Source organism: Gorilla gorilla, chromosome 20 (assembly GCF_029281585.2).
Source record: "Gorilla gorilla gorilla isolate KB3781 chromosome 20, NHGRI_mGorGor1-v2.1_pri, whole genome shotgun sequence".
In the NCBI taxonomy this organism is placed as follows: Eukaryota; Metazoa; Chordata; class Mammalia; order Primates; family Hominidae; genus Gorilla; species Gorilla gorilla.
This window is the reverse complement of record NC_073244.2, coordinates 56,942,570-56,969,048: the sequence shown is the minus strand read 5'-3', so window position 1 is coordinate 56,969,048 and position 26,479 is coordinate 56,942,570. Positions and strand designations below refer to the sequence as shown.

Here is a 26,479-nt window from a genome sequence, read left to right as displayed (position 1 = left end):
CAAGGGATCCTCCTGCCTCAGCCCCCCAGGTAGTAGCTGGGACTACAGGTGCCCACTGTCATGCCTGGCTAATTTTCATATTTTTTGTAGGTACGAAGTCTCACTATGTTGCCCAGGCTGTTCTCGAACTCCTGAGCTCAAGCGATCCACTCACCTGGGCCTCCCAAAGTGCTAAGGCTACAGGCCTGAACCACTGTGCCCGGCCTACTTGAAGAATTTCTTAGATACCCGTACAGACATGTGTGCGAAGGTTCACTCACAGTCACACTGGTACGAAAGAGCTCCTAAAGACCCACTGACTTGGCCGGGCGCGGTGGCTCATGCCTGTAATCCCAGCACTTTGGGAGGCCGAGGCAGGCGAATCATGAGGTCAGGAGTTTGAGACCAGCCTGGCCAACATGGTGAAACCCCATCTTTACTAAAAATACAACAAATTAGCTGAGTGTATTGGTGGGCACCTGTAATCCCAGCTACTCGGGGGGCCGAGGCAGGAGAATCACTTGAACCCAGGAGGTAGAGGTTGCAGTGAGCCAAGATCGTGCCACTGCACTCCAGCCTGGGCAACAGAGTGAGATTCCATCTCAAAAAACAAAAAACAAAAAGACCCACTGACTTGCTTGGAGTGGCATCCAAATCTATAGAACAAGGCACTCCAGGCACAGATACACGGAATCACACACCTAGCTTCCACTGCCACGCAGCCTCTTCCACACACACTCACAACTACACACACACACACGGGTTCACATATATGAGTATGCACAGAGTAGGGCAGACACAGACACACCCAGGTACAAACACAGACCTAAGCAGAGAGCCACCCTTGGATACAGACTTGTCCCAGGCCCTGGCCAGGGGTGCCACTCACTGTGGGGGCTGTCTCTCACCCACCCCCAATCCAGGGGGCACACACTGTGCAATGTATCACTCACTGACTACAACCACTCCAGGCATTGGGTGGTGAGAGTGCTTAGTGAGGCTGGAGTAAGCCAGGAGGACTTCCTGGTGGAGGTGGATCTAGATAATCATGATTGAGTTCTGAAGAGTTATGAATGAGGAGGGAGTCCCTGAAGCACTCTCTCCCTACTACAGACATATATAACCAAAGAAGAGGCAGCAGGAAGGACTGCAGGGAGGTAAGAAGTAGAACTGGACCAAGGCAGTGAGGGTGACTGTTTTGGAGGCCTTCCTAGTTGGACTTAGGGATAAAAATAATGTGTATTTGGCCAGGCACGGTGGCTCACGCCTGTAATCCCAACACTGTGGGAGGCCAAGGTGGGTGGATCACCTAAGGTCTGGAGTTCGAGACCAGCCTGACCAACATGGTGAAACCCCGTCTCTTCTAAAAATACAAAAATTAGCTGGGCATGGTGGTAGGGTCCTGTAATCCCTACTACTTGGGAGGCTGAGACAGGAGAATCGCTTGAACCTGGGAGGCGGAGGTTGCAGTGGGCCGAGATTGCACCACTGCACTCCAGCCTGGGCAACAGAGTGAGACTCCATCACCAAAAAAAAAAAAAAGAAACAAACAAACAAAGAGAAAATAATATGCTTAGTACTAAGAATCATAACAGAGTCACTTGAGAAAGCTTACCGTGTATGTACCAAGTGCCACAAATACAGATGCAGTTGACTCTCTTTTTTCTTCTTTTTTTTTTTTTTTTTTTGAGACAAGGTCTTATTCTGTCACCCAGGCTGGAGTGCAGTGGCACAATCTCAGCTTACTGCAACTTCTATCTCCCAGGCTCAAGTGATCCTCCCACCTCAGCATCCTGAGTAGCTGGGACTACAGGCATGAGCCACCATGCTTAGCTAATTTTTTGATTTTTTGGTAGAGATGGCATCTCACTATGTTTCCCAGGCTGGTCTCGAACTCTTGGGCTCCAGCGATCCACCCACCTTGGCCTCCCAAAATGTCGGGATTACAGGCGTGCCACCAAAAAAGCGAGAGGATAGCTTGAGCTCAGGAGTTCAAGACCAGCCTGGGAAACATAGTGAGACGTCATCTCCATTATTTAAAAAAAAAAATGTAGAATGCGTAGAACAGCACCTGGCAGAAAGTATGTTCCCCGTAAGCATAGCTATTACAATAATAGTGATTTTTTTTTTTTTTCTGTAGGATCTTGTTCTGTTGTCTAGGCTGGAGTACAGTGGTGCAATCAACAGCTCACTGCAGTCTCAAACTCCAACACTCCAGCAATCCACCCACCACAGCCTCCTGAGTACCTGGGACTACAGGTGCACACCACCACATCCAGCTAATTTTTAAATTTTTTCTTTGTAGAGAAGGGGTCTTGCTATGATGTCCAGGCTGGTCTTGAACTTCTGGCCTCCAAGGGATCCGCCTACCTCTGCCTCATGAGTCACTGTGCCTGGCCTAATAATGATTGTTAATACCCCCACTCAACAGATGAGGAAACTGTCCCTTAGGGAACTTGCAGGCTTATGGGTAGTGAGGCCCCGCTGGCCTGGGGTGGGTGGAGTCAGGGCCTCCCCAGGCCGGGTGTTGAGTGTGCGTGTGTGCCTTTGCGTGTGTAAGCACATTGGTGATTCCATTGTCCTCCTGACTGACTCTTACGACCAAGTCTCTTACGATTTGGTGATTCTCTGCGCAAACACTCAGACCCCATCCCACCCCTGTGGGTCGCCCAGCCGCTGCCCACAAGCCGCAGCCTCCCCGTCACACCCACACGTGCTTCCTCCTCACCCGCCAGGGCCTCCCCACAGGCTCTCCTCCCCAAACTTTCTCCTTCCTGCCCCACATGGACGCCTGCGGCTGGGTGGTCTCTGGCTGTAGCCACCCTGTCCCTGACTCAGGCCCCATGCCCCCTCACTGACCCCTATGTGCCCGGCCCAACCCCCGCAGCCAGACGGCCACTCGGGGGTGTTGCGTGGGGTCACAGCAGGCCACGTGCCCAGGGTGGCTGAATTCCGCCTGTGATTCAGTCGGCTTGTCTAGGCTGCCGGGGGTGCCCTGGCCGGGTGATGTCAGCGGCCAGGTATGTGGCTGGGGTTTCTCCCGGGGTGACTCAGGCTCCTGAACTACCCTTCCCCTCCTGCAGACACTCTGGGCTGCTGTCCAGGGCAGGCAGCCGGCTGGCTGCCTGACACTCCCTTCCCTGGCCCCCTCCACGCCCTCTTCAGCACAGAGCTGTGGGAACAGCAGGGCTGGGGGACTGGCACAAGAGGGATCCCAGAGGCCAGGGCCCCAGCCCAGCCTTCCCCTAAGACTAGGACTCACAAGTGGTTGTAGGATGACATTCATTCATTCATTCATTCAATCAGCCATTCAAATATTTAATCAGCACACCTACACACACACACACACACACACACACACACACCCCACAGTCACACACTCTAGGTGCTGGGGACAGAGCAGGAAACAAGACAGACAAAAATAAAAATTTCCTCAAATGGCCGGACATGGTGGCTCACTCCTGTAAACCCAGCACTTTGGGAAGCCAAGGCACGAGGATTGCTTGAGCCCAGAAGTTTGAGACCAGCCTGGGCAACAGTGTGAGACCCCATCTCTACAAAAAAATAAGCCTGTAGCCCCAGCTACTCAGGAGGCTGAGGCAAGAGGATCACTTAAGCCCAGGAGGTCAAGGCTGCAGTGGGTTGTCATCATGCCACTGTGTTCCAGCCTGTATGACAGAGCCAGAGCCAGACCCTATCTAAAAAAAAAAAAAAATTAGCTGGGCGTAGTGGTGGGCGCCTGTTATCCCAGCCACTTGGGAGCCTGAGGCAGGAGAATCGCTTGAACCCGGGAGGCGGAGGTTGCAGTGAGCCGAGATCGTGCCACTGCACTCCAGCCAGGAAAGAGAGTGAGACTCTGTCTCAAAAAAAAAAGAAAAAAGAAAGAAAGAAAATTCCTCACAAAGCCCTTATCAGTATCTGCAACTAGTGCATTATTATTATTATTATTATTATTATTATTATTATTGTTTTTGACACAAAGTCTCACTCTGTCGCCCAGGCTGGAGTGCAGTGGCATGATCTCGGTCCACTGCAACCTACACCTCCCGGGTTCAAGTTATTCTCCTGCCTCAACCTCCCGAGTAGCTGGAATTACAGGCACACACCACCAAGCCTGGTTAATTTTTTTTGTATTTTTAGTAAAGACAGGGTTTTGCCATGCTGGCCAGGCTGGTCTCGAACTCCAGACCTCAGGTGATCCACCCTTCTCGGCCTCCCAAAGTGCTGGGATTACAGGCGTGAGCCACCGTGCCTGGCCTATTGTTATTGCTATTATTGCCCCACTCCAAATTCCACTAGCCTGTGAAACTCAGGCTGGTTTCTCTTCCTCCAGGCAGCTCTCCAAACAGCTCATGTTTTTCTTTCTTTTTTTTTTTGAGAGGGAGTCTTGCTCTGTCACCAGGCTGGAGTGCAGTGGCGCAATTTCGGCTCACTGCAACCCCCATCTCCCGAGTTCAAGTGATTCTCCTGCCTCTGCCTCCTGAGTATCTGGGACTACAGGCACGCGCCACCACGCCCACCTAATTTTTGTATTTTTAGTAGAGATGGGGTTTCACCAGGTTGACCAGGATGATCTTGATCTCTTGACCTTGCGATCTGCCTGCCTCGGCCTCCCAAAGTGCTGGGATTACAGGTGTAGGCCACCAGGCCCAGCAAAACAGCTCATTTCTTATAATTCCCAGCCCCAAAATAGTCCTAGGAGGAAGTCCTTTCTGGAGTCTGACCCTCAGTCTGCCTGCTTCAAATGCGCTCTTTCATCCCTCTTTCACTTCCCACTTTCCCAGTCCCATGGAGTGATTTGAACCTCAATTCCATCCCGTCCCAGCTTCACCCTTCATTTACCTTTCCTGAAACCAGACCACGGCTGGGCCTTGTAGCCATTGAGGTGTTCCAGACGCAGCTTCATTCAGTCCCAACTGGCCCTGGAGAAGGTCTGGAACATGCCCATGGTATAGGAAGGAAAGTGAGACTCAGGGCATTTCGGTACCCAGTAACACAGGACTACAGAGCTAAAGCCTGCATCTGCAACCCAGATTCTAGACACGCACACGCACATCCAAGGACACACACAGAGGAAGTAATAATACTGACAACAATCAAAACAGGTATTTGGTAAATGTTTGTTTTCTGCCAGGCATTTTCTAAATGCTTTCCATATGAACTCATTTACTCTCCCACAACAGTCCCATAAACTGGGTCTATTATTCTCCCTATTTGACAGATGAGGAAACCGAGTGCATAGAGGTCCTAATGCTAGTACGAGGAAGGCCACACAGTTCGGCCGGAGGCGGTGGCCCACACCTGTAATCCCAGCACTTTGAGAGGCTGAGGCAGGTGGATCACTTGAGGTCAGGAGTTTGAGATCAGCCTGGCCAACATGGTGAAACCTCGTCTCTGCTAAAAATACACAAAAATTAGCTGGGCGTGGTGCAGGCATTTGTAATCCCAGCTACTTGGGAGGCTGAGGCAGGAGAATTCGGGAGGCAGAGGTTGCAGTGAGACGGAATCACACATCTGCACTCCAGCCTGGGTGACAGAGTGAGACTCTGTCTCAAAAAAAAAAAAAAAAAAAAAAAAAGACAACAGAGTTCAAATCCATAGTTTTTAGGGTTTTTTTTAATTTTTGTTTTTGTTTTTTGTTTTTCTTTTGAGACAAAGTCTCACTCTGTCGCACAGGCTGGAGTACAGTGGTGTAATCACAGCTCACTGCAGCCTTGACCTCCTGGTCTCTGATGATCCTCCCACCACAGCCTGCCAAGTAGCTGGGATTCCAGGTGTGCACCACCATGCCCGGCTAATTTTCGTTTTGTTTTTATTGTTGTTGTTGTTGTTTGAGACGGAGTTTCACTCTTGTTGCCCAGGCTGGAGTGCAATGACGTGATCTTGGATCACTGCAACCTCTACCTCCCGGGTTTAAGCAATTCTTTAGCTTCAGCCTTCCAAGTGGCTGGGATTACAGGCACCCGCCACCATGCCTGGCTTTTTTTTCTTCATTTTTAGTAGAGATGGGGTTTCACCATGTTGGCTAGGCTGGTCTCGAACTCCTGACCTCAGGTGATCCACCCTCTTTGGCCTCCCAAATTGCTGGGATTGCAGGCATGAGCCACTGCGCCTGGCCTAATTTTTGTATCATGTGTAGAGACAGGGTCTCACCTTGTTGCCCAGGCTGGTCTTGAACTCCAGGTCTCAAGTGATCCTCCTGCCTTAGCCTCCCAAAGTGCTGGGATTGCAGGTGTGAGCCAGTGCACCTGGCCTCCTACTCCACGTGGCCCTGATATGTGCCATGAGGCTCTGATATGTGCCATGCACTGTGGGGGGTGCCAAAAATTAGAGCTACATGGCTACAGAGACCCTCCTGTGCTATGGCCCACGCAGCTTCCAGACACACACAGAAGACCCAGTACCACAAAATCACTTGCAGGGTTACATGGATGTGTGTGCTCGACATGGACATAAGAGTTATTTACCCAACAAGGAATTACTGAGCACCTTCTCTGTGCAGGGTGGTGCTGGGGACCTGGCAGTGACCACAACAGCCCTGGGTCCTGCCCTCACAGGGTGCACAGTCCAGTGGGGGAGATGGACAGTAAACAAAGGAACAAATATATAATTAGACATTGCAATGAATGCTGTGGAGGGAGCTCTGAAAAATAATCTGTACGCAAACACAGGTACCTGCATGGTTACACACAGAAATCCAGAAACACACATGGCTAGGCACGGTGGCTCATGCCTATAATCCTAGCACTGTGGTGGAAGGCCGAGGTGGGAGGATCACTTGGGGCCAGGAATTGGAGACCAGCCTGAGCAACACAGCAAGATCCTGTCTCTACAAAAAAACCCAGAAAATTAGCCGAGTGTAGTGGCGCTTGCCTGTAGTCCCCACTAGTCGGGAGGCTGAGACGGGGGGTATCGCTTGAGCCCAGGAGTTTAAGACCAGCCTGGGCAACACAGCCAGACCCCATCTCTAAAAAACAAACGAAAAAACCAGAAACACACACACACAGAACCAGAAATGCACGGCTAGAGGCAAAACCGTGCACATCCATGGGTACTTATACAGGCATTGTTTTCACATAGATGACCACATGCAAGACTCACAACTGCACACACATTCATATCTACACAGTCAGCAGGGCTACACACTCCCATACACCCAGATACACAAGTGCAAACCACAGAAACCACTCACTGAGTCCTGCAGTTTTGCTCTCACACAGGAAATACCAGATGTGCACATTGTCACCGACTGTTGCTCACCTATAGTCACATCCATTCACACTGTCACACACTCAATTTCTTCTCTCTGCTCGGAGATTCGCCCCAGCCCTGGTCACATGAAGCTACTGGATGGGGGGGTGTTGGGAGTGTGTGTTGGGGATGAGTTGTTAGAACCTCCCAGCTGTGGACAGCTTCCCGGACACAGGATGGAAGGACCACGGGCTGCCTGTCTCTTGAAAGAGGCTCGAGAAAGACAGGCAAGAGAACCCCAAGGGAGCGGGGAAAGGAACGGGAGGGCTTTGGGGCTGTGGCTTGAGTGTGAACAGGTTGTCTCCCCTTGTCTGTCTGTCTCCCCTGGTGGGGACCCCAACCGCAACAATGCACCCGGAAATCCGGCAGTCCAAGGCAGAAACGGCAGGCCAGCGAAGTGTGTGCTTGTCCCTATTTTGGTTGTGATGGTTTGGGGGGGATATGAGACAGCCACAGCACGGGAGGCGCTGGACAGACGGACATGCCGGGGAGGAGGGGGCGCAGACGGACAGATACCCGAGCGGAGGCGGTCCCGGGGCAGACAGGAGGAGCGGGCGACAACAGACGGCGGCTGTCTAAAGGGAAACCGGTAATTTGGGAACCCGGTTCTCCCCCGCTTCCATCACCGCAATCTCCTCCACCCCCCGCCCCGGGCTCCCGGCGGGCCGGTCTGTCCGCCCGGGCCGGTCCTGGCTGCGCCCTGTGCGGCCGCGCCACCCAGCCCGGGACAAACAGCCCTCGGGTTGCTAGGCGACGGCGTTCCACAGTCCGTCGCGTCACCGCGTCTGCGCGGGCGTTGGGGGGGGGCGCACGGAGACGGCGGCCGCGTCGTTTGTTGACGTTGCCCGGCAACCGGCGCGGCGCTGCCGGGCAACGCCGGCCGACTGTTCATTCTCTCTCTCTCTCTCTCTCTCTCTCTCTTTTTTTTTTTTTTTTTGAGACGGAGTCTCGCTTTCGCTCTGTGGCCCAGGCTGGAGTGCAATGGCGCGATCTCGGCTCACTGCAACCTCTGCCTCCCGGGTTCAAGCGATTCTCCTGCCTCAGCCTCCACAGTAGTTGGGATTACAGGTGCGCACCATCACGACCAATTTTTGTATTTTTAGTAGAGACGGGGTTTCGCCATGTTAGTCAGTCTGGTCTCGAACTCCTGAACTCAGTTGATCCACCCGCCTAGGCCTCCCAAAGTGTTGGGATTACAGGCGTGAGCCACCGCGCCCGGCCTGGACTGTTCATTCTCTTAAAGGAGCAGGAGCATTTTACAGCGCCGACCTCGGCCGGCCGCGTGGCGGAACTGAGGCGTTAGAGGGAAAGAAGAGGGTTCCTTCCCTGGCTCATGAAGGTTTAGGGGATTGGAGGCTGGGTTAGCCTTCTTGAAGAAGAGAAAAGATATAAGGCGGGAGCTCTGGGTATTTCAACTAGAGTGTTTGGAGATGTTAGTGCAATATTGATTGCACGTGTGCACAGGCATGCTTGTGGACCTGTATGCATGGGAGTAGGTGATAGAGATACAGGGCTAGCAAGAACTGGGTTTAGTTACCCACTCCGGAACCTTGACCTGTGACTTCCTCTGAGCCTCCTTCCTTCCTGAAATGGAGGTGATAACATCACCCACCCCTAGAATTGTGACCATCAAATCCGGTAAAGCACTTAGTACATAATAAGTGCTCCGTATAAAATAGGTTTAATTATGTTATTTAATAACTGGATTCTGTCCCTAACTCGCTGGGCTTTTTTTGTTTTGTTTGAGATGGAGTTTTGCTCTTTTTGCCCAGGCTGGAGTGCAATGGCATGATCTCGGCTCACGGCAACCTTTGCCTCGCATGTTCAAGTGATTCTCCTGCCTCAGCCTCCCGAGTAGCTGGGATTACAGGCACCCGCCACCATGCTGGGCTAATTTTGTATTTTTAGTAGGGACGAGGTTTCACCATGTTGGCCAGGCTGGTCTTGAACTCCTGACATCCAGTAATTCACTCACCTCGGCCTCCTAAAGTGCTGGGATTACAGGCGTGACCCACCGCGCCCGGCCATTTTGTTGGTTTTTTTTGAGACAAGGTCTCATTCTGTTGCCCAGGCTAGAGTGCAGTGGTATGATCACAGCTCACTGCAGCCTCACTTCCTGAGCTCAAGCAATCCTCCCGCCTCAGCCTACCAAGTAGCTGGGACTATAGGCACTGGCTAATTTTTTAATTTTTAATTTTTATTATTTTTTGTTTTTAGAGACAGGGGTCTCATTATGTTGCCCAGGCTGGTCTCGAACTCCTCCTGGGCTCACCCAATCTTCCTGCCTTGGCCTCCCAAAGTGCTGGGGTTGCAGGCATGAGCCACGGCGTCCAGCTCCTCACTGGGTTTTGGAATACATAAGACGGTGTTTGTAAAGTACTTACTGCAGCCCGGTGCACTCAATACACAGCAGTCGTTGTATTACTAGAGGTGTTTTTATTATTGTTTCCTCCACTCTGTAAAGGATCACGTGATAAGGCACTAGCAGATGTGGTTGGAATACTTGCTGTGCTGAATCCTGGCTGTGTGACCCCAAGTAAGTGCCTTGCCTTCTCTGACCCTCTGCTTCCTCTTCAGTGAAATGCATGATCCCTTATCCTTCACAATCACTTCCAGGTAAAGTTCCTGGGCGAGGGGTCCCCTCTCACTGGGCATGTCAGGTCAGTGCCCCGTGTCTGCCGCATGACTCACAGGGCTACGTTATGTAAAGCTCCTTGATTCTGCACAGAGGGCAGGTTATATAAACGTATTTGATGTGCATCCTACATATCAAGCCTGGGGAGACCTGGCTTGGTAAGGCTGAGATTGCTAAACCATGGCGTTGGCTGTTTCTGGGAAGTAGGGCCTATTAAAGCATGGGCCAAGGAGACAGTATTGTCTCCTTCAAAAGAAAATACATCCCTCCTGGGGTGGGGGGCGGGGGGTCTTTCTAGGCCCCCAAATAGCTTTTTGTCTTTCTCAGCCTCTGATCCTTAATGTGTGTTTATCTCTCTCTGCATTTTTTTTAAATTAATAAAAACTTTTTTTAAAAATAAAGATGGGGTCTTACTATGCTGTCCAGGCTGGTCTCAAACTCCTGGGCTCAAGAGATCCTCCCATCTCAGCCTCTCAAAGTGCTGGGATTACTGGCGTGAGCAACTGTGCCCAGCCTCTCTCTTCTTTTTTTCTGAACCCTATCTCTGATCTCTCTGTCTCTGTCTCATCATCTCTATGTATCTCTGTCACTTTCTGCTTTTATTCCCGTGAGTCCCTTTCTGGGTCTCTGTCTCTGTTTGTGATTTTCCTTTATTACTTAACTCTCCCTCAGGTTGTTTCCAAACATTCTTAGGAGAAATCTGAGTAGCACCAAGCCCCTCGCAGCTGACTGCTGTGTGATGTTGGGTTGAGCTGTCTGCTCTCTGGGCCTTGGCTCTTCTCTGTCTGTAAAATCAGATGCAGTAACTAGTACAAGCAGGCAGGGGTCCCAGTCACTGGGGAGTATTTTAAAGGTGGGTTTCTCCAGTTCTACACCCACAAGCTGTGGGTCAGAATCTCAGAGAAAGACGACCGGGCGTGATGGCTTATGCCTGTAATCCCAACACTTTGGGAGGCCGAGGTGGGTGGATCACCTGAGGTTAGGAGTTTGAGACCAGCATGGCCAGCATGGCGAAACCCCGTCTCTACTAAAAATACAAAAATTAGCCAGGCTTGGTGGCATACACCTGTAGTCCCAGCTACTTGGGAGACTGAGGCAGGAGAATCACTTGAACCTGGGAGGCAGAGGTTGCAGTGAACTGAGATTGAGCCACTGCACTCCAGCCTGGGTGACAGAGCAAGATACTATCTCAAAAAAAAAAAAAAAAATCTCAGAGAAAGAAGCCCAGAGAATTATGCTATGTGAGTTACTCCCCAGGTGATTCTGAGCAACCAGCCAGAATTGCCGACCTGGGGCTGGACACGCCTGTCCAGAGGCCAGGTTCTCATGGTACATAATAGGTGAGGTCCTATGGAAACACACAGCCAGGGACAAGAGTCATTCTGCGGCAGTTAGAGGATCCTGAGTGTGGAGGCGTGAGAGAGACAGAGCTGGGTCAGAGTGAGACAAAGGTCAGAGATAGAGACAAGAAAAGAAAACAGAGAGATACAGAGACATAAAGAGATAGACGCCCGGCACAGTGGTTCACGCCTGTAATCCCATCACTTTGGGAGGCGGAGGCAGGTGGACCACCTGAGGTCAGGAGTTCAAGACCAGCCTGACCGACATGGTGAAACCCTGTCTCTACTAAAAATACAAAATTAGCTGGGTGTGGTGGCACGTGCCTGTAGTTCCAGTTACTCAGGAGGCTGAGGCAGGAGAATCCCTTGAACCTGAAAGGGAGATGTTGCAGTGAGCCTAGATCCCGCCACTGTACTCCAGCCTGGATGACAAGAGCAAATCTCCGTCTCAAAAAAAAAAAAAAAGGAAGCAAATCTGTGTTTTCTGCACACTTCCTGAAAATGCATTCCCAGAGCAGAAGGCCACATCTCCGTGTGTGTGCGTGACTGTGTTTAACATGTTGCTGCACGTAGTGCTGGGGTGTGCCAGGCCTAGGCCGTGATTGGATGTGGAAGCCAGATGCTGGGCTGGGAGGTTCTGGGTGGACCCTCTGTGCCTGTGCCAGCCTGCCTCTGAGCAAGTGTCCTGGGCCAGCATTCTCCCCATCTGGCCCCTACTTTCTTTTATTTTCTTTTTTTTTAGACAGAGTCTCACCCTGTCACCCAGGCTGGAGTGCAATGGCACGTTCTTGGCTCACTGCAACCTCCACTTCCCGGGTTCAAATGATTCTCCTGCCTCAGCCTCCTGAGTAGCTGAGATTACAGGCGCCTGCCACTGCACTCAGCTAATTTTTGTATTTTTAGTAGAGATGAGGTTTCACCATGTTGGTCAGGCTGGTCTCGAATTCCTGACCTCGTGATCTGCCCTCCTTGGCCTCCCAAAGTTCTGGGATTACAGTTGTGAGCCACCTCTCCCGGCCCAGCTCCTACTTTCTACACCGGCTCCATGTGACTGATGAGGACGTGGCTCCGGGAGTCCTGGGGCCCACATGGATGAGTACAGGTTTAGATGTAAATCTAGGCGCTGAGAGTGTTATGTTCGGGTGTGTGGGCTTGGGAATAGCCGTCCCAATAGAGGGGTACCATCTTTGGAGCTAGACTGAGCCGTGAGACCTTAGGCAAGTTAAGTGACCTCTTTGGGCCTCAGTTTGCACATCTGTAAAATAGGGATGTTAACTTTTATGGGGATGTGGTGAGTACCACCTAACATAATGGAAAGTGCTGCCATCTACTGATGGCTTGCTATGAATGTGCTTGTCAGCAAATTTTGCCGCTCTTAACTTAAAGGCCTCCAGAATCGATCCCTACTACCTCCTAGTCCAAGTCACCATTGGACTCAACTGGACCATGACAGTGACTGGTCTCCCTGACTCCACACTTGTCCTCCAAAGTCTATTCCCCACCTACAACCCAAAGGACCCTGTTAAAATAAAAAACAAGCCAGGCGCGGTGGCTCACGCCTGTAATCCCAGCACTTTGGGAGGCTGAGGTGGGCAAATCACCTGAGGTCAGGAGTTCGAGACCAGCCTGGCCAACACTGGGTTGAGTGAAACCTCATCTCTATAAAAATGCAAAAAAAAATTAGCCAGGCGTGGTGGCACGCGCCTGTAATCCTAGCTACTTGGAAGGCTGAGGCAGGAGAATCGCTTGAACCCAGGAGGCGGAGGTTGCAGTGAGCCGAGACCACGCCATTGCACTCCAGCTTGGGCAGCAAGAAAGAAACTCTGTCTCAAAATAAATAAATTAATTAATTAATTAACAAATAAGAAACAGTTCACATCCCTCTTTTGCTCAAAACCCTCCCATAGCTCCTGACCCACTCTGTAAAAGACTTCACCTCGGCCCATCAGGCCCTGCGGGATCAGCCCTTAGTGTCTCTGACCTCTTCTGCTCCAGTGCCCTCCCCACGTTCTCTCTGTCCACCCACACTAGCTGCCTCTCTGTTCCTCCAACACACCAGACATGTCTTCACCTTACACCCTTTGCACTTGCTTAGGCCACATATCTGCATGGCTTCTCCCAAACCAACTTCTAGTCTTTGCTCAAACATCACCTTCTCATTTAGGCCTTCCCTGACCATCCCATTTAAAATAGCAACCCCCAGCCCCCTGTCTCTGCTTTTCCCAGCACTTACTACTTTCCAAAGTACTATATAATTTGCTTAATTTGCTCATTTGTTCATTTATTGTTGGTTATCCCCCTCCCAATTTCCAAAGAGTAAGCTTCCAGAACAGAGAGCTTTGTCTTGTTCAATACTGCATTCTCACAGTCCTTACCAGTGCCTGGCATATAGTAGATGCTCGATAAATATCTGTTGATTGGGGCAGGTGCCGTGGCTCACACCTCTAATCCCAGCACTTTGGGTGGTCAAGGTGGGTGGATCACTTGAGGTCAGGAGTTCAGACCAGCCTGGCCAACATGGTGAAACCGTGTCTCTACTAAAAATACAAGAAATAGCTGGGCGTGGAGGCACAGGCTTGTAATCCTAGCTACCTGGGAGGCTGAGGCAGGAGAATTGCTTGAACTCAGGAGGCGGAGGTTGCAGTGAGCCCAGATGGTACCACTGCACTCCAGCCTGGGCCACAGGGCGAAACTCCTCTCAGACAACAATAACAACAACAAAAAATCGGTTGAATGAATGAATGATGAGTGTACATGCCAGGAATTGTGCTACAAGCTCTGGGTCTGCGAATTCACTGAATCGTCAGAACAGCCCGATTTGCTAAGCGCTGCGTATTAATGTCCCCATTTTATAAATACAGAAACAGAGTCAGAGAGGGGAAGTCCCTCGAACTGAGTGCAAAGGTCCTGAGGACTAAAGATGGATTATTCTGCCATCAGGGGCGTCCCTGCCGGCCTCGGTGTTGCCCGTGTGTAACTGCATTATTTCTGTGCTTATTTCTGGGCCCCGTCCTTGTTCGATCTGCCGCGTGGTCTTTCCTTATATCTCTGCGCCCCGACAGTTCCCTGTTGCTTCGGCCTCCACGCATGTCTCCGAATTTCTTGCTCCGGGGCCCTGATCTCTGTATCTCCTCTTTGCTGCGCCTCAGTCTCCGGGTTTCTGCGCCCTGAGGCCTCTGGGGGCCAAGGCCGAGGGTTTGGCGCGCAGGCCTGGGTGCTCCGTCCCGGCCCGGTGGCCTCCTGACCGCCCAGCCTCATCTGGCGGCCCTGGGGCGGGGCGGGGCCTGTTGCCCGGAGACCAATGTTTTGCCGCAGCAAACTGGGTCTCTGGGCCACCGCGGGGGGGCGGCCTGGGAACCCGCGCCGGGCGTGGGAGCGCGCCCGGGAGGGGCGCGGGCCGGCCTTGGGCCTAGGGGCGGGGAGGGGCTCTGGGGTGGGGGGCGAAGCGGCTGGCTGGGGGAGGGCGGGAAATGGGGAACAGGATTTGGGGAGATGAGGTAGGGACATGGGGCAGTTCGAGGAGACAGGAGGGAACTGCGGGAGGCTGGGATTAGGAGGACAAGAGAGTGTATTGGGGTCAGTTGGAGGGAGGCGGGTGAGTCGGGGGCTAGGGAGGGCTGGGAGATATTGAGGAAAGCTTGGGGGAGCCCGGGGAGGGGATTGGGAGGGCCTGGGCAGGATAGTGGGGGTAGTTGAGGGGGTGGGAAGAGGGGCCCGGTATGGATGAGTGAAGGAAGGACCGGGGACACTGGAAGTTTAGGGGATTCGGGAATTACAAGCGATGAGTGTGAGGGCAGAGAGTTTCGGGGGGCGTTGGGGAGGTGTGAAAGGACGGCGTGCGGGGTGTAGAGGAGAGAGGTTTGCCGGTTCGGAGAAAGAACCGAACTGCAGGGCCACAGGAGGGTAGAGTTGGGAGGAGATAGGATCCCCAGGGAGAAGGAGGCTAAACCGGGCCGGAAACAAGGGTGAATCAGAAAAGGGGGAGCCCCTGCCACTTCCAGGTTCCTGCGGGAGGGGCCCTCCTTGCCCATTGTCCCCGGCCCGGCCAGGACATCCGGCGACTTCCCTCGGGACGCGACGACGGGTTGTGTAACCCTGCCCGGCCCGCCTGCTCCCGGGGGAGGGGCCTGAGTCTGGACTCCCGGGTTCCTCTCCGCCCCCATCCCAAGGGAGACGCCTGGGTCGGGATCCTGGGGGAGCGGCTCGTGACGTCACAAGTGGGCGGAGTCCACCAACGGCGCGAACCCGTTTTCTTACTCACTGGCGATCTGGGATCTGGGACCCAAGGTGGGGAGGGGTGTTCTTAGCGATCCCCTTGGTTGAAGCAGCCCAGTGACCACGAGGGTAAACTGAGTCCCAGACGGTGCTGACCCTTTTCATTCGATTCATTCATTCAGTAAAGATGTATGGAGCGCCGGCTGTGTCCCAGTTACTGCCTTAGGTGATGGGGACACAGCAGTGACTGATCCTTGAGGCCCCTGGGCGGACCCCATCCCAAACTGAGTGTGACTAACTACAGCCATACCTCCTTGGAGCCTGGCCTCCTTCACTAGACAAATCAATAAGATGGACCCTCACACCCAGGCAGCTGGGAGACCCCTCCGTAGTGCAGAGGGCACCACACATCCCTCAGCTCCTGAGTCCCTGGTCTGTGTGTGACTGCATCTCCCCTTCCTCCCCCGATGGCCTGTCACTTCCTCTTATCTTCATCCGCCCCGCGGGGCATGACTAGGGATGCTGGTCTTAAGGCAGTTGGCAAATCACTCAGACGTCATAACTAAGCCGGCTGTGCTATCACCGAGATGTGTCCCTGAGATGTCATTAAGCAGCCTGCTTCTTCTATACATACCTCTGGGGTGCTGTGGGTCTGAGGAGGGGCCACGCCCTGCTGCTGGTGGTTCCTCAGCCTGCCAAACAGAGTTATCTACTTCCATCCAAGCCCTCCATCAGAAGGTTCTGGAAGATGCCTTCCTGGCTACCCTTAGTCTTCTTCCAGGCAGGCTTCCTTGACTCCCCACCCCTGTCACCCTCCCTGGGATTTGTATCCTGGCCTGAACCTTGCCTCTTTGATCTCATCCACTTCCTTGCCTCAACTTTGAAAAGCCTTCAGAACCGGGCCCTCAAAAGGACACATCCTTGCACCTCTCCAAGCCTCAGTTTTCCCATCTCTAAAATGGGCATAGCAATGGGGTCTGGCCTACTCACTGAGTGCTGAATGATTCCAGCCACTTCATTTCTGTGATGGGCTTTGCATAGGCCAGGGACATCGTGAGAGCTCAGTGAATCCTACTGGCCAAGATACATAAAAAATAGTTAATATTGAGAAGTGGGGATCAGAGTGGGAGGGAAATTTACTTTTCCAAGGTATACCCTTTTGTAGTTACCAAAACTTTTTTTCTTTTTTTTTTTTTGAGACAGGGTCTCTGTTGCCCACGCTGGAGTGTAGTGGTGCCATCTTGGTTCACTGCAACCTCCACCTCCTGGGCTCAACCGATCCTCCCACCCACCTCAGCCTCCTGAGTAGGTGGGACCACAGGTGCATGCCACCACACTTGGCTAATTAAAAAAAATTTTTTTTCCCAGAGATGAGATCTCACTATAATGTCGAGGCTAGTCTTGAACTCCTGGGCTCAAGCAATCCTCCCACCTTGGCCTCCCAAAGTGCTGGGTGGGATTACAGGCATGAGCCACCGCACCTGGCCTCGAAACAGTTTTCAAAATTAAAAAAAATAATAAAAAAAAGTGCTGTGCGCAGTGGCTCACACCTGTAATCCCAGCACTTTGGGAGGCCGAGGCAGGCAGATCATGAGGTCAGGAGATCGAGACCGTCCTGGCTAACACAGTGAAACCCTGTCTCTACTAAAAATACAAAAAATTAGCTGGGCGTGGTGGCACGCGCCTGGCCTGTAGTCCCAGCTACTCGGGAGGCTGAGGCAGGAGAACCACTTGAACCCAGGAGGCAGAGGTTGCAGTGAGCCGAGATCCCGCCACTGCACTCCAGCCTGGGTGACAGAGCAAGACTCCGTCTCAGGAAAAAAAAAAAAAAAAAATTAGGCTGGACACAGTGGCTTACACCTGTAAACCCAGCACTTTCGGAGGCCGAGGTGGGCGGATCACTTGAGGTCAGGAGTTTGAGACCAGCCTGGCCAACATAGTAAAACCCCGTCTCTACAAAAAAATACAAAAATTAGCCAGGCTTGGTAGCAGGCGCCTGTAATCCCAGCTACTCAAAAATTTTAGAAGTTACTTAAAAATTACCATCTCTGGACTGACTCTGAAACTTATCTAGGTATCTTCCACCCACATTTCATCTCAGGGATGACCCCCCCGCCATCCACCCTGCTACCTGGGTGGAGACCTGGGCCTCAACTGGGTATCTCTCCCGCCCACTGCAGGGTCAGGGCCAGGCCCAAGACCTTAGTCACTCATTCTGACCTCTGTCACCCTCAGGGAAGTCAGTGTGCTCCCTTTAAACCCCCAGAACATGCAGTGTAGGTCCTTGAGGCCTGACACTGATGCTTGGAGTGGGCACTGAGAATCTCAGGATATGGAAATGGGGAGGCCCTTAGATGATCTCAGTGCAAAGGGAAGACCTAGGCCCAGGGAACAGAGTTCTGACTGTTCCCAAGGCCTGGAGCTGTTGCGTCCAATCACTGACTTGCAAGGGAGGAAAGAATCTTAGTGGAGGCGGGCTCTGTAGCTCATGCCTGTCATTTCAGTGCCTTCCTAGGAGGAGGCCAGAGGATAGCTTGAGGCCAGGAGCTCAAGACCAGCCTGGACAAGGCGGGCAAGGCATGGAGACTCTGTCTCTACAAAAAAATTAAAAATTAGCCAGGTGTGGTGGTGCACACCTGTAGTCCCAGCTACTAGGAAGGCTGAGGTGGGAGGATCTCTTGAACCCAGGAGTTCAAGGCTGCAGTCAGCTAAGATCCCAGCACTGCATTCCAGCATGGGCAACACTGCACTCCAGCCTGGGCGACAGAGCAAGACCTTGTCTGAAATAAAAAATATTAGTGGAGGTGGGTAAATAAAGAAACGGCTCAAGGCTGAGCCCTAACTCTGGTGACACAGTGATCAAACTTGGTGACAAAGACGGTCATCCTTCCCCAGCCTGAGCCCCGACCCTGGTCACAGAATGAGCCGTGATGCTGGCCATGCCTCGCCTCAGCTCTGAAGACTAGGCCAGACTGAAGTGTCCCATGCTCCAACCCCCAGATCTAAGCCTACCCCTGCCCACAGTAGAAACAAACCAAGAAATCAGATCCTCACCCCCAGCCCTCAGCCCTCAGCCCGCAGGTCTCCTGACTCCCTGTGACCCTCTCGCCCTGCCCTGCCCCCATAAAGGTTGGCCTTGAGGACAGAGATGGTAAGGGGCAGATTCAGGACGACAGGAGATTGGCGATGAGGGTGGAGAGGGGAAATAGGGACAGGAGTAGGACAGGCTGGGGGATGCGGATGAGTACCAGTGGGGGACATCGCTGGGGGTGTAGGGGAGGGGGGAATTATGATGAGGAATGGAGGTGAAGCTGAGGATGGGGGGCAGGGGATGAGGATACAATGTGGGGGACGTAGGAAGGCAGCCAGGCTAGCGGCGGGGCGGAGGTCGCAGTCGGGGGCGAGTGTGACCGCCAGGGCAGAGTGGGGGTGCGCTGGGGACAGCGGCGCCTGCTCGGCCGGGCTGCGCCCAGCACCGCTCCCCCCGCGCGCTCCCCCTTCCGCTCCCCGGAAGCGCTGAGTCGTCCTGCCTTATCTGGGGGCCGCTATTTCAGGCTCGGCTCGGAGCGCGGCAACTATTTTTAGCGGCGCTGGGGTAAAAATGGACGCGGCGCCGCGCGGGTTCCCGAGGCCGTGCGCGCCCCCTCGCGACCACTGAGGGCCCCGGGGAGGAGCGCGCGCCTGAGTCACAGCCGTCCCCCTACCCCGAGGCACGGCGAGGGGGCCTCGATCGGGGGCGCCCTGGACACACCGCGTGCACACCCGCCTCCCGGACTCCCGGGCGCCTGCGAGCCGGCAGGGCGCAGAATCTTCCAGGGGCGTCGGGACGCGTCCGCCGGGGTTCAGAGCCGACGGCGGAGTTTTGGGCAGGGGCGCCGCGCCCCCTGGTGGCCCCCGCAGGTATCGCAGGCAGGAGCTGGGCCTGAGTCCGTCTCAGCTTATCTATTCATTTATTTTTATTATGATTATGATTATTTCTTTGAGGTAGAATCTCGCTATATTGCCCCAGGATTGTCTAGAACTCCTGGGCTCAAGCGATCCTGCTACCTCGGCCTCCCAAAGTGCTGGGATTAAAGGCCTGAGCCACTGCACCCGGCCTATTATTATTAACTACTATTAATATTTTTTAAAATCTGACCTCGTCGTCCACACCCATTTTATAAATTAGGAAACTGAGGTCCGGAGAGGAACTGGGTTGAGGCATTGCAGCATGACTCGCAATGTACCATCATTTCAACTTGAGCTTGGACACTTCCTAAATGGGGAATTCACTGCCTCCCAGAAAACGAGGCGTTATTTGTTTTTTTGTTTGTTTGTTTTTGTTTTTTGAGACAGAGTCTCGCTCTGTCGCCCAGGCTGGAGTGCAGTGGTGCGATCTCAGCTCACTGCAACCTACACCTCCTGGGTGCAAGAAATTCTCCTGCCTTAGCCTCCCGAGTAGCTGGGATTACAGGCATGCGCCACAACGGCTGGCTAATTTTGTATTTTTAGTAGAGATGGGGTTGGGAGAGGAAGAACAGAGAGATGCCGGTTAAAAAATACCAAACTACAGTCAGATAAGAGGAATAACTTCGGGCCGGGCGCGGTGGTTCACACCTGTAATCCCAGCACTTCAGGAGGCCGAGTGGGGCAGATCACTTGAGGTCGGGATTTCGAGAACAGCCTGACCAACACAGAGAAACCCCGTCTCTACTAAAAATACAAAATTAGCCGGGCGTGGTGGCGCATGCCTATAATCCCAGTTACTTGGGAGGCTGAGGCAGGAGAATTGCTGGACCCAGGGAGGCGGAGGTCACGCTGAGCCGAGATCCAGCCATTGCACTCCAGCCTGGGCAAAAAGAACAAAACTCTGTCTCAAAAAATAATAATAATAATAAATAAAAATAATTAGCCGGGCGTGATAGTGCACACCTGTAGTCCCAGCTACTCAGAAGGCTGAGGTAGGAGGATCATAGGAGCATGGGAGGCAAAGGTTGCAGTGAGCCGAGATTGTGCCACTGCACTCCAGCCTGGGCAACAGAGTGAGACTGTCTTAAAATAAACAAACAAACAAACACATAAAAAATAAAATTACACATATGGATCCAGCAATCCCACTTCTGGGTGTATATTGCAAATAAATTGACATCAAGATGTCAGGGCCAGGTGCAGTGACTCACGCCTATAAATCCAGCAGTTTGGGAGGCCGAAGCAGGAGGATGGCTTGAGCCCAGGAGTTGGAGACTAATCTGGGTAGTGTAGTGAGATGCCATCTCTACAAAAAGCACAATAATAAAAATAAAAAAAATCAGATGAGAGGCCGGGCACAGTGGCTCACGCCTGTAATCCCAGCACTTTGGGAGACGGAGGCGGGTGGATCACGAGGTCAGGAGATCGACACCATCCTGGCTGACACGGTGAAATCCCATCTCTACTAAAAATACAAAAAAAATTTAGCTGGGCATGGTGTCACACGCCTGTGGTCCCAGCTACTCGGAAGGCGGAGGCAGGAGAATCACTTGAACCCAGGAGGCAGAGGTTGCAGTGAGCCGAGATTGTGCCACTGCACTCCAGCCTGGGCAGCAGAGCGAGACTCCGTCTCAAAAAGAAAAAAAATCAGATGAGAACATGTAGTGACAAAAAATAAAAAATAATATTTACAAATTTAAAAAATTTAAACTCTATTTTAGCAACTTTGCAATACACAATACATTAGTATTAACTGTGGTTACCATGCTGTGCAATAGATCACTGAAATATATTTCTCCAGTCTCGCTGAAACTTTGCACCCTTTGATCAACATCTTCTCTTTTCCCAACCCTCTCCCACTTCCCTAGACTCTAGTAGCCACCTTTATACTGTTTCTATGAGCTCGACTTTTTAAGATTCCATATAAAAGTGGGATCATGTGGTGTTTGTCTTTCTGTGCCTGGTTTATTTCACTTAGAATAATGTCCTCCAGTTCCATCCATGTTGTCCTGAATGGCAGAATTTCCTCCATTTTCAAGGCTGTATAGTATTCCATCGTGTGTATATGCAACATTTGCTTTATCCATTATGTCCCTTGATGGACACTTAGGTTGACTCCATATCTTGGCTATTGTGACCAGTGCTGCGATGAACTTGAGAGTGCAGATATCCCTTTGACATCCTGATTTCAATTCCTTTGGAAATATAACCAGAGGTATATGAGTCTGCTAGATCCATATGTACGATTTTATTTTTACTTATTTTATATATATATATATTTTTTTCTTTTTCTTTTTCTTTTTTGAGATGAAGTCTCGCTTCTGTCGCCCAGGCTGAAGTGCAGTGGCGTGATCAAGGCTCACTGCAATCTCTGCCTCCTGGGTTCAAGCGATTCTCCTCCCTCAGCCTCCCGAGTAGCTGGGATTACGGGCATGTGTCACAACGCCTGGCTAATTTTGTATTTTTAGTGGAGATGGGGTTTCACCATGTTGGTCAGGCTGGTCTCGAACTCCTGACCTCAGGTGATTCACCCACCTTGGCCTCCCAAAGTGCTGGGATTACATGTGTGAGCCACTATGCCCGGCCCTTATTTTATATTTTAAAGTCTCACTATATTGGAATCCACTATATATGGAGTCTCACTGTATTGCCCAGGTTGATCTCCAACTCTTGGTCTCAAGGGGTCCTCCCACCTCAGCTTTCCAAGGAGCTGGGATTACAAGTGCAGGCTACCATGCCTGGCTGTCACACATGTCGTTTTAAATGTTTAGGCCAGGGTGGCTCACACTCGTAATCTCAGCCCTTTGGGAGGCCAAGGCAGGCAGATTGCAATGTCAACCAGGAGTTTGAGATCAGCTTAGGCAACAGAGCAAGACCCCGCCCCCCCCCCTCCCCCCACCCCGCTTCATCTCTACAAAACTTTTTTTTTTTTTTTTAATTGATCATTCTTGGGTGTTTCTCACAGAGGGGGATTTGGTAGGGTCATAGGACAGTAGTGGAGGGAAGGTCAGCAGACAAACAAGTGAACAAAGGTCTCTGGTTTTCCTAGGCAGAGTGTTTGTATCCCTGGGTACTTGAGATTAGGGAGTGGTGATGACTCTTAACGAGCATGCTGCCTTCAAGTATCTGTTTAACAAAGCACATCTTGCACCGCCCTTAATCCATTTAACCCTGAGTAGACACAGCACATGTTTCAGAGAGCACAGGGTTGGGGGTAAGGTCACAGATCAACAGGATCCCAAGGCAGAAGAATTTTTCTTACTACAGAACAAAATGAAAAGTCTCCCATATCTACTTCTTTCTACACAGACACAGCAACCTTCCGATTTCTCAATCTTTTCCCCACCTTGCCCCCTTTTCTATTCCACAAAACCGCCATTGTCATCATGGCCCGTTCTCAATGAGCTGTTGGGTACACCTCCTAGACGGGGTGGTGGCCGGGCAGAGGGGCTCCTCACTTCCCAGTGGGGGCGTCCGGGCAGAGGCGCCCCTCACCTCCCAGACGGGGCGGCTGGCCGGGCGGGGGGCTGACCCCCCACCTCCCTCCCGGACGGGGTGGCTTGCCGGGCAGAGGGGCTCCTCACTTCCCAGTAGGGGCGGCCGGGCAGAGGCGCCCCTCACCTCCCGGACGGGGCAGCTGGCCGGGCGGGGGGCTGACCCCCCCACCTCCCTCCTCTACAAAACTTTTTTTGTTTGTTTGAGACGGAATCTCACTGTCACCCAGGCTGGAGTGCAGTGGCGTGATCTCGGCTCACTGCAAGCTCCGCCTCCTGGGTTCACGCCATTCTCCTGCATTCTCCTGCCTCAGCCTCAGGAGTAGCTGGGTCTACAGGCGCCCGCCACCATGCCCGGCTAATTTTTTGTATTTTTAGTAGAGACAGGGTTTCACCATGTTGACCAGGATAGTCTCGATCTCTTGACCTCGTGATCCGCCCGCCTCGGCCTCCCGAAGTGCTGGGATTGCAGGCGTGAGCCACGGCGCCCGGCCGAATTTCTCTTGTTTTACGTCACTGAATTGGGGGTAATTTGTTATAGTAGCCGTTAAGAAACTAATGAAATCTGTTTGAGCTTCTGTCCCATCCACGCTAACGGCAGAGTTTCTGAGGCTTTTAGAGAACATCTTTTCCAACCCTTCCACATAGGGAAGGAAACTGAGGCTCAGAGAGAGGATGGAGACTGAAGGAGACCTCAGGCTTCCCGCTCTTCATCCAAGCTCCGTGGGTCACTGTGGAAATTTACAGATATTTTTCCCGTTAAAAAAAAAAAATAGGCTGGGCACGGTGGCTCATGTCTGTAATCTCAGCACTTTGGGAGGATGAGGTGGGCAGATCAACTGAGGTCAGGAGTTCAAGACCAACCTGGCCACCATGGTGAAACCCCGTCTCTACTAAAAATGCAAAAAATATTAGCCGGGCGTGGTGGTACATGTCTGTACTCCCGGCTATTTGGGAGGCTGAGACTTGAAAGAATCGCTTGAATCCGGGAGGCAGAGGTTGCAGTGAGCCAAGATTGCGCCACTGCTCTCCAGCCTGGGCGACAGAGTGAGACTCCATCTAAAAAAAAAAAAAGTACAGAATGTGGACTGAACATGGAGGCTCACACCTGTAATCCCAACACTTTGGGAGTCCGAGGCAGGAGGATCCCTTGAGGCCAGCAGTTTGAGATCAGCAGCCTGGGCAACATAGCGAGACCCCATCTCTACACAAAAATAGCCAGCTCTGGCGGTGCACACCTATAGTCCCAGCTACTTGTGAGGCTGAGGTAGGAGGTTTGCTTGAGCCTAGGAGTTTGAGGCTGCAGTGAGCTGTGATCACCACACTGCACTCCAACCTGTGTAACAGAATAAAGGTCTCAAAACAAAAACAAAAAGGCCAGAATGTTTATTGAGTTTTCTTTTAAGGCTGAGACTGAGAGCACAAGGTTTGGTTGGAGTCCTAGTTTGGTTGTTTACCTGCTATGTGGCCTTGGATAAGAGTCTACCTTCCCTGTGCCTCAGTTTCTCCCTCTGTAAAATGGGCATGGTGAGATAAGTCATCTCAGAGGGTTGTAGTGTGGAGGGCTGCTGTGAGAATCAATGTTACTATGCGGCATAGTCCTGGAAGTGTTTGAAATGCTGTAAAACGGGCCTGGCACAGTGGCTCATGCCTGTAATCCCAGCACTTTGGGAGGCCAAGGTGGATGGATCATGAAGTCAGGAGTCTGAGACCAGCCTGGCCAACATGGGGAAACCCCGTCTCGTCTCTACTAAAAATACAAAAATTTGGCCAGGCACCATGGCTTATGCCTGTAATTGCAGCACTTTGGGAGGCTGAAGCAGGTGGATCACCTGAGGTCAGTAGTTTGAGACCAGCCCGACCAACATGGAAAAACCCCATCTCTACTAAAAAAAAAAATACAAAAAATTAGCCGGGCGTGGTGGTGCATGCCTGTAATCCCAGCTACTCAGGAGGCTGAGACAGCAGAATCGCTTGAACCCAGGAGGCAGAGGTTGCAGTGAGCCAAGATCGCACTATTGCACTCCAGCCTGGGCAACAAGAGCGAAACTCTGTCTCAAAAAAAATAATAAAAATAAAAATAAAAAAATTTAAAAAAAAAGGCCGGGTGTGGCAATGTGCTCCTGTAGTCCCAGCTGCTCGGGAGGCTGAGGCAGGAGAATTGCTTGAACCCGGGAGGTGAAGGTTGCAGTGAGCTGAGGTCGTACCACTGCACTCCAGCCTGGGTGACAGAGCAAGACTCAGTCTCGGGAAACAAAAACAAAAACAAAAAAATGCTGTAAGACAAGAAAAATAAATGAGATGCAACGATTGGAAGGCAAGAGAGAAAACTGCCAGATAGATTCTCTTTTCTTTTTTTTGAGATAGGGCTTTACTCAGTTGCCCAGGCTGGAGTGCATTGTCATGATCATGGCCCTCTGCAGCCTTGACCTTTTTGGGCTCAAGTGATCCTCCCACCTTAGCCTCCCGAGTACGTGGGACTACAGGCACATGCCACCAAGCCATGCGATTTTTTTTTTTTTTTGGTATTTTTTGGAGAGACACGGTGTTTCACCATGTTGCCCAGGCTGGTCTCAAACTCCTGGGCTCAAGCGATCTGCCAGCCTCAGCTTCCCAAAGTGCTGGGATTACAGGTGTGAGCCAGGGCACATGGACAGGTCTCTTCTTCTTCTTCCTTTTTTTTTTTTTTTTTTTTTGTGTGTGTGTGTGAGACAGTCTTGCTGTTGGCCAGGCTGGAGTGCAGTGGCACAATCTCAGCTCACTGCAACCTCTGCCTCTCGGGTTCAAGTGATTCTCCTGCCTCAGCCTCCTCCTGAGTAACTGGGACTACAGGCGCATGCCACCATGCCTGACTAATTTTTGTGTGCGTGTATTTTTAGTAGAGACGGGGTTTCACCATGTTAGCCAGGATGGTCTCGAACTCCTGACCTCAGGTGATCCACCCACCTTGGCCTCCCAAAGTGCTGGGATTACAGGTGTGAGCCACTGTGCCCAGCCAGGTCTCTCCTTAAATGCTCCTTTGACAGAGAAACCTCCCCTACCCTTCCATCCACTCGTCCTCTCCTTCAAAGTTAAAATGATGTTCCACATTCTTGTCCTTCATGACACTAATCAGGTTTGTATGATTGTTAGTTCATTGATTCTTTTTTTTTTTTTTTTTTAAAGACAGAGTCTTGCTCTGTCACCCAGGCTGGAGTGCAGTGGTACAATTTCGGCTCACTGCAACCTCTGTCTCCCGGGTTCAAGCAATTCTCTGGCCTCAGCGTCCTGAGTAGCTGGGATTACATCCGTGCACCACCATGCCTGGCTAATTTGTTTGTTTTTGAGACGGACTCTCACTCTGTTACCCAGGCTGGAGTACAATGGTGCAATCTCGGCTCACTGCAACCTCCACCTCCCGGGTTCAAGCGATTCTCGTGCCTTGGCCTCCCAAGTAGCTGGGATTCCAGGCACATGCCACCACACCTGGCTAATTTTTGTATTTTTAGTAGAGACGGGGTTTCACCATGTTGCCCAGGCTGGTCTTGAACTCCTGACCTCTGGTGATCCACCTGCCTTGGTCTCCCAAAGTGCTGGGATTACAGGCATGAGGCACTGTGCCCGGCTTAATTTTTGTA

At 51.9% G+C, this 26,479-nt stretch overlaps 1 protein-coding gene across 3 annotated transcripts in view; it reads left to right on the top strand.

The window, feature by feature from the left end:
• ERCC1 (ERCC excision repair 1, endonuclease non-catalytic subunit) overlaps positions 1-26,479 on the top strand; it is a 72,510-nt gene that overhangs the window by 19,917 nt on the left and 26,114 nt on the right. The window contains exon 1 of one of the 3 annotated variants that reach the window (XM_055369739.2): positions 7,381-7,457. The exons of 1 other annotated variant lie outside the window; for it this stretch is intronic. The gene's annotated coding sequence lies outside the window, so the exon portion shown is untranslated. Of the gene's footprint in view, positions 1-7,380; positions 7,458-9,747; positions 9,767-26,479 lie in introns of those variants that run through there. One more of the 3 variants, XM_063701455.1, reaches the window with a different exon arrangement.